We start from the raw sequence: 7,034 nt of genomic DNA on the forward strand, positions 1-7,034 counted from the left end.
GAGCAGCTGCCTTTGCTAAGTCAGGTTAAAAAACAAGGCAGGCATTTCAGGTTCAGTTGTACAAAGTAAAGGATTTGAGTTGTAGATGAACAAACTCCAGAGGTGCCAGAAGGAAAGGTTACTGTGCCTGCCTGATTCTCCTCTGCTGACAGCTCTGCTCATGTGTCACTATAGGACACAGAATAACATGATGTGGACGCACAGTTCTTTCAAGAGTACTTTTAATTTTTGATTCTAGCATTTATAGATTTCTAAAAGTGACAGTGGATTGGAGGATGACAGTGCCACTCCTCCAATGATACTGGATAAACCAACAGTTTATAAAATTTCACTTCTTCTATAAAAGAATGCAAAAAATGTTTATTACATAAAGTGTGTGAGAAAGTTTGTTACAAGAATGTAAATATCAAAAGGCTTAGAACAACTTAAAAAGCCAGGGTGACAGTCATGGACCTCCAATCACATGGCTAAATCAGTGAGTTTGACAGACAAATTATTTGAGCTGTTTAACCTCCTCCCACTGCATTTGTTTAAGACAATTTGGAGGCTAACTGATGCAGAGTGGTAAACTGAATCATCCCAGAAAGAACCTAACACTCATCAGTGGGAGAGGCAATTATCCTTTTAAGTGTTGTTGCTGGATTTGAAATGCTGCATTTGTACATTAATTTCATGGAAAAAGAGGTAGAGCTTCATCAGTCCCTCTGCTAGAGTGTGGGCACAGGGAGCACTGTAGAAGTACTTGCAAAACTGTGTTTATATGAAAGGATGTGATCTATACTGATGCAAGAAACTCACGATGTCAGTAAAAACTTGTGTAAAGGAATCTTTAAACTTGGGTTAATATTTCAATACAATGAAAGCAACTGATTCTTCATTTTTCGTTGTGATGGATAGAAGGCAAAAAGAAATAACTATAAAGAAAAGGAACACTCACACAAAGGAAGGAAAAAATTAAATATAAGAGGAAAAATAATACTAACTGATCATTTTAAATAATGCCAAAACCTAGACTTTATTCATTCACTCTCAGGAAGAGAGGTATCTCCAGTTCCCTGTAGAAGAAATTTAGATTTCCTCTGTGTGCTCTGCCAAAACAAAGCTATGCTTCAGTCAAACATGAAGCACGAGATGAAAATTCAGAGGAACTGGGTGAAATTACAGGGAAGGAAAACCAACTTTTTGAGTTTTTGAACTGTTCAGCAGAGTTCAAGCTAACAGGACAATTTTGTGTTAGAAAAATAAGTAATAAATTTTCAGTGCTATAGGGAACTGTACATCACATTTCTCACAAGTTTGGATACTCAGATAAGAACCAGAAGAATCAGATAAAATTGTTCAGATTTCAAAGGAATGTACATGTTTAATAATGAAATTAAATCCTGTTTTTCAGCTATAGCATAATACACAGTTGGATATACATGCAAGTCAGCCTTTTCCACTATAAATCTGTGGATTTTTCACCAACCACCAGTAATAAACTACTCATTTCAGGAAAGGGGGGTCATTAATGTAAGAAAAGGAACATCTGTATCACTGTAAAAGAAATTAATAAGGGGATTTGCCTGTTCTCTGGATTATGACAGCAACTATAAAAAGAAATAAATACAGTCATGACAATGAAATAAAGATAACAAAACTGAATTGTAATTTTAGTGCTTATTCAGGTGGACAAATTTCTACATAAAAAAGAATATCAGGTGTGCCAGAGGCTTTCATGCTCTTAAGAGGAAAGCTTAGACAAAGACTCTTATCAGTACAGGAGCAATAAAAGAGAAAAGAGAGAAGCTTTCATTAAATCTGAAGCTAACAAGTGTGATTTTATCTTACTTCCAAAGCAGCAGATCAGTTTCTGGCAGCCAATAAAGGGCAGAAATTTAGAGACAGAATCAAACTATTAATTTTTTAATGTATTGTTACACTTTCCTCCAGTTACAAGTAATCATTTGCCCTGTCTTACCCTTTGAAAGTAATTAGGAGCAATTGCCTGTCTCAGTAGAATAACAGAAAGGAAATTCACGGTACTTCATAGTAGAACAAAGAGCTGAAAGAACCTTATAAAATTAGGATCCCAAACTGGTGGAAAGGGGGGTGGCCAACAATCAGCATCCTGAGGGAGAGTGGAGGCAGGGAGTGCATTTTCCCTGCTCTGATAAAGTACACATATTTGATTGCAGAGCTTCTCAGCAATGGGAGAAGTTTCTCCCCAAAGGAGTGTTGATGAGCAGTGAGACAAATATGCCTCAAGGACCAGGTAAATGCCACTCTGAGAGCATCTCACAGGCATCCAAGGGCACTGATGGGCAAAGACAAACCTCACAGATCTTGAGCATCAAAAGGAATAGATAAGGATTAAGGAGTTCTGTATCTAGGATGAATTTCTGTGGATTTTTCCTTTCCAGTCCTGATTTATAACCCCCAACTTCTAGTGCAGGGCTGTCAAGAATTTTGACATTTTGTGTCAAAAATGCCAGTTCAGCTGAAGGGAGGCTTCTGATAAGAGGGGTGATTTTTAAAAGATTTATTGTCAGGAAGCTATTTTGTAACTTCGGTTTATGTAAAAACATTTCAGCTTGACATTTCCTACAGGAATTGTTTTGCATGGGGTGTTCAAAGCAAATTTTGAAATATGAAACACTTTGCAAATCATTAAAATAAAAAAAGTAATGTAAATAAAAACATAATGCTTCAAAGTGAGGAAAGTACACACAAATTCCTTGGGTTTTTTTGTTGTTTTGTTTGGTTTGGTTTTTGCTTTTGTTTTTATTTTGTTTTTTAATGGAAGTTTCTTCTTTTCAGCTTGATTCAGGACACTAGACCTACGGAAAAGCTGAAGACCTCCTTATGGAACAGGGTTTCCAGAGCCATCTCATGCTGGAGATGATGGTTTCCAGCAGTGTCCTGGAGGGGAGAGCAGGGCTCCCTTCAGAAGTTGCTGCAGTTCATCTGCCTGGGGCATCTCAGGCACTGTGCCCTCCGTGACTCACACTGCTCCTCTCACATCAGCCAGTGCTGGGCAGGACTCATCATGCATTTCTCCCGACAGGTCACAACATGACAGAAATGTTTTCTGCTCTCTCTGTACTGCTATTACTGGGAAAGGAAAAAAAAAACAAACTCAAAACCAGAACATGCACACACAACTGCAAAACTTTAATATAATATTATAATTAAAATATTGTAATGTAATTTAAAACCCAAAACACAACATGCTCCAAGACTAGGGATATGCTGTTTTGTGGAGCAAGCAGAAAAGCACACACATGTATGAATGCAAAATGTTGTCAGCATGGGCTTCAGTCACCATGGCACTGAGACTGCCTGTGCCAGCAGCCTGGGCAGGGGTGAAATCCTGCACTGCCTACTTACAAAATCAGGGGCACAGCCTGAAACTGTACTTTTAACCTTTATATAAAGACAGCCTGTGAAAAAGCTGAAGCTCCTACTTGTGTTCTTTCCCCCTCTAAATAATTAATAGAAATTTTATTTTGAAAGTTACAGTCAGGAAAAAAGATATTTTCAGTTTCTTGCTGTTTGAAAGCTACCTCAGTGCTATAGCTCTTGCTACATGCATGGGAAATTAGTGGTTCAGAAAACACTGAAAAGCCACAGGCACTGTCTGAGTTTGTAGTGAGCTGTGAAGGTGAAAGAAGAGCACAAACATCCACATTCAATTTCGAATTTTTGTGCTGTAGTCCAGGCACAAACAGAGCCAAATGGAGAGGTGAAAAGGTTTGGTACAGAAGCAAGAGCATCTGGAGCAGAGTTTGGTTGGAAAGAAAACACAAAATTATGCTTCAAATAAACATTAGGTACACATTTGTAATAGCTCAAAGATGCACTGCAGTCTGCAGATGAAAACTGGAAGCTGGGCTTCAGCCTAACACCTGAAGTGTGCAGGGATTGCTGCATGGTCTGGGATGTTATGGAATAATGCACAGGTCACAGTAAACCAGAAAATTCTGAAATTTGTTAGCAAGAGAAAGGCTGCATGGGCTCTCTGGTGCATCTCCCTGTCTTTGGGCAAGTGCTGTCTGTGCCACTGATCCATGAGCTGAGGAATTGTGCCCCAGACACAAAACTGCAAATCCAGGGGCAGCTCTTGTCACGAGGCTGGGGGTGCCCTGCCCAAGGACTTACAAACCCTGCTGAACTGTTTGTGGTTCTGCAGAAAAGGAAAAAAACACCCTGAAGCAATAACTTGCAAAAGACCCTGTAGCCTTCTTCTGCACACCCCTGGATGTTTTTACAGCCTCTGACAACCTGTGGTGACCCATGAGGAGTTTTCCCTTTGGAATTGGTGTGTCTGGGGCACTTGCACTGTCACCCCAGGGGTTCCAGTGACTCTGCCCAGCTCACAGAGACAGACAGGGGCAGCTCAGGCTGCCAGAGGCAAACAAGGCATTGAAGAGAACAACTGGGTACTTCCAAAGGGAATGGCCATTTTTTGTGATTTCCAGTATAAAACAGCAAAACACTCACATTGTGCTGATATTGCCTTGATAATTAATAACCTGCACCCCTCTGGGGGTTTATGATACTGTTCTCTTAAAATGTTTTGTTTCCTTTGCATGCTCATTTGGACAGAAACAGGGGTCTTGTGAATACAGCGAAGCAGATTGACAATAGCTGTGGTATCTGTTTAGTTTTGGCAAGAAGTGTTTTGGAAGTCAAGCAGCCTGAGTCTGAGCTTTTTCATCTGTGCAATGGCAGAAGTGCACCTGTGTGGAGGAAAAGGTTCCTCCAGAGATGGATGCAGGAGGACAAGAAACATTAATGTTTCTTGATCATCACACAAATAGACAAAAGAATTCTTCTGATGATTGTCCTATTTGAAATTGTAAAATTTTTCAATAATACTTTAAGAAGTGGCAACCAAATTCAAATGTTTGTCTTTGCTGGGCAGAGCTGTTGTGATTTATTCCAAAGTATAAGGTTAAAAGCCTCATGTGCAGAGGAGTCTGGATAGCTCTATTATCTGGCATTTGTGTTAGCCAAAACACTGGTTCAGATCAGCTTATTCCTTGAGCACTATGAGCCATAAATTACTAAAAATAATCACATCCTATCAGCATCTGTTACATCATCTTAGCAGCTGTCAGGGGGTACAGCTAGAAATTTGTGACTGTCCAAAGAGCAGAAATGGAGTCTGGAGTAATACAAAAAGTCACCACCAAATAATTGTAAGAATAAGTACACATCAGCCTTAAAAAATAAGCAAAGGGCATTATACAGTGAACATATATTTATACTTAGAAGTTTCATTTTCTCTGCACTTCTGCCCCCTCAAACCTTTGAATGGAATCTGATAGCCATTCTTCATTTCTTATACTTCAAGCAATTATGCTGAAAAAATGCCACTTTCTCCTAATGCAGCTCTGCCTAAGCAGCACTGACATTCTCCTGACAGCAATAATTCTCATGATCCGTTGATATGGAAGATTACAAATTAAGCAAATTTGCAAAGATCTGCCAGAGATGAAAAGCAATTTGAAGTGGAATAGGGTTCTAATGAGTATTGTCATCTACTATGTACATACCTTGATTTTATCTGAGTGCAGTTTTCTTCTACTCCTGGTACACATTCATCCTGAGTACTTCAAAGTGTTAATTTGTCATCCTCTTCCACCTGGAGCAAACAGGTGGGCACACACCACAGCCATCCTGAGTGGGGCACAGGCTCCTGGGTGGCTGTGGATTTGGGATCCAGTTTGCAAAAGTCTGCAGAGCAGGACTTTCAGGACATCCCACCTGGCATAGCTCAGGAGGGCTTTGTTTGGCAAAGGCTCTGTGCCCATTTCATTAGGTGAAACTCAGAGCCTGTGTTCCCATAAGGAAGCACAAGCAGTCTCTTTCAGTAAACAGGTTGGTAGATCCTAATTGTGTCTGTCGAGCTGAAATGGAAATTGCAGCTCCAGATGTCAGATTTTTGGCACTCCTGCATTTCCAGAAGGTCCACACCAACCTGGGGGAAGACTGGAGCAACAAAGATCCATTGAGGTGACTCACCTTTGGCTTGGGCACACCTTGCACATCCCACTTCTGCTCCCCCTGCAGGGAAGGCTGGGGCTGGGCAAGGAGAGATCTGTGGGACGTTTCTATGAGGATTGGGACTTTGAGTATGCAGGACTTGCTTTGGGCTCTCACCCACAGCCAGCAGCTGACATTCAGTAGGAGACCAGCCCCATATCTATGGGCTGCTCTGAAGGCAGCAAGCTGATTTCTGTGGCATTTCTGCAGGAATGAGCTGCAGCAGCAGATCACAGATCCCACCCTGTGTGAGTACCAGCAAAGCCTCTTTTCACCCCTGCCTCAGGACACTGCTCTCCCAATGCAATGCACATACTGGATCAAGGTGAATTCCATCAGCATCTGCTTCAGGAAGGAAGGAGCTGATTTGGAGCCACCAGAAACTGCACTCCTGGGCACTTTCTTCTTATTTCTTGAACCATTTTCAAAACAGCTGTTACTTATTCCTCTTACATTTCATCATCTCAGGACATGGAATAGATATATTCCAGAGTTCCTGAGGGGACAAAAATCATTATACAGAGATTGTTAAAAAATAAAAAGGAAACAGATGGTTTGCATGCTAGTGAGGCAAAGTTGTAGGAAGTGATAATTTTATTAGCCTGACTTGAGAAAACTGGGAAAAACCAGGAAAGCTTGCAGATGTAAGAACCATCAGAGGCAGTGGTGTCAGTGACATGGCTCACACTGTAACCTTAGGCAGCAATTAAGCTCAAAAGGCAGAAGCAATTTTAACATACTATGAGCAAGACTATAGAGAGACCTTTCAACACATCTTTCTCTTGTCTTGACAAATTCATTAAATATTCCCAGATACTTCTTGCATTCCTGATAGCCCGTTTCTCTCTTCCCCCCGTCATTTTGTTATTTCTTTAGAATATATTTTTGTTTCACAGGATACATTGTTCATGTTAATGTGTAAGTTGCAGGGTGTGTGGTCTGTCTGAGACCCAAGCCAGCTTCTCTGCTCTTGCTTGGCAGTTCCCATGGCAGCATCTGTTATC

At 40.7% G+C, this 7,034-nt stretch overlaps 1 long non-coding RNA gene across 1 annotated transcript; it reads right to left on the minus strand.

The window, feature by feature from the left end:
* Positions 1-2,565: 2,565 nt before the first annotated feature.
* Positions 2,566-6,435, minus strand: LOC135444674 (uncharacterized). The gene is made up of 3 exons (XR_010439253.1): positions 6,347-6,435; positions 5,541-5,976; positions 2,566-3,093 (listed from the first exon to the last, which is right to left on the minus strand). It is a non-coding gene; the product is annotated as an uncharacterized LOC135444674 (long non-coding RNA).
* Between the last annotated feature and the right edge of the window lie 599 nt (positions 6,436-7,034).

The sequence above is a fragment of the Zonotrichia leucophrys genome, chromosome 1 (genome assembly GCF_028769735.1).
Source record: "Zonotrichia leucophrys gambelii isolate GWCS_2022_RI chromosome 1, RI_Zleu_2.0, whole genome shotgun sequence".
NCBI classification, from domain to species: domain Eukaryota; kingdom Metazoa; phylum Chordata; class Aves; order Passeriformes; family Passerellidae; genus Zonotrichia; species Zonotrichia leucophrys.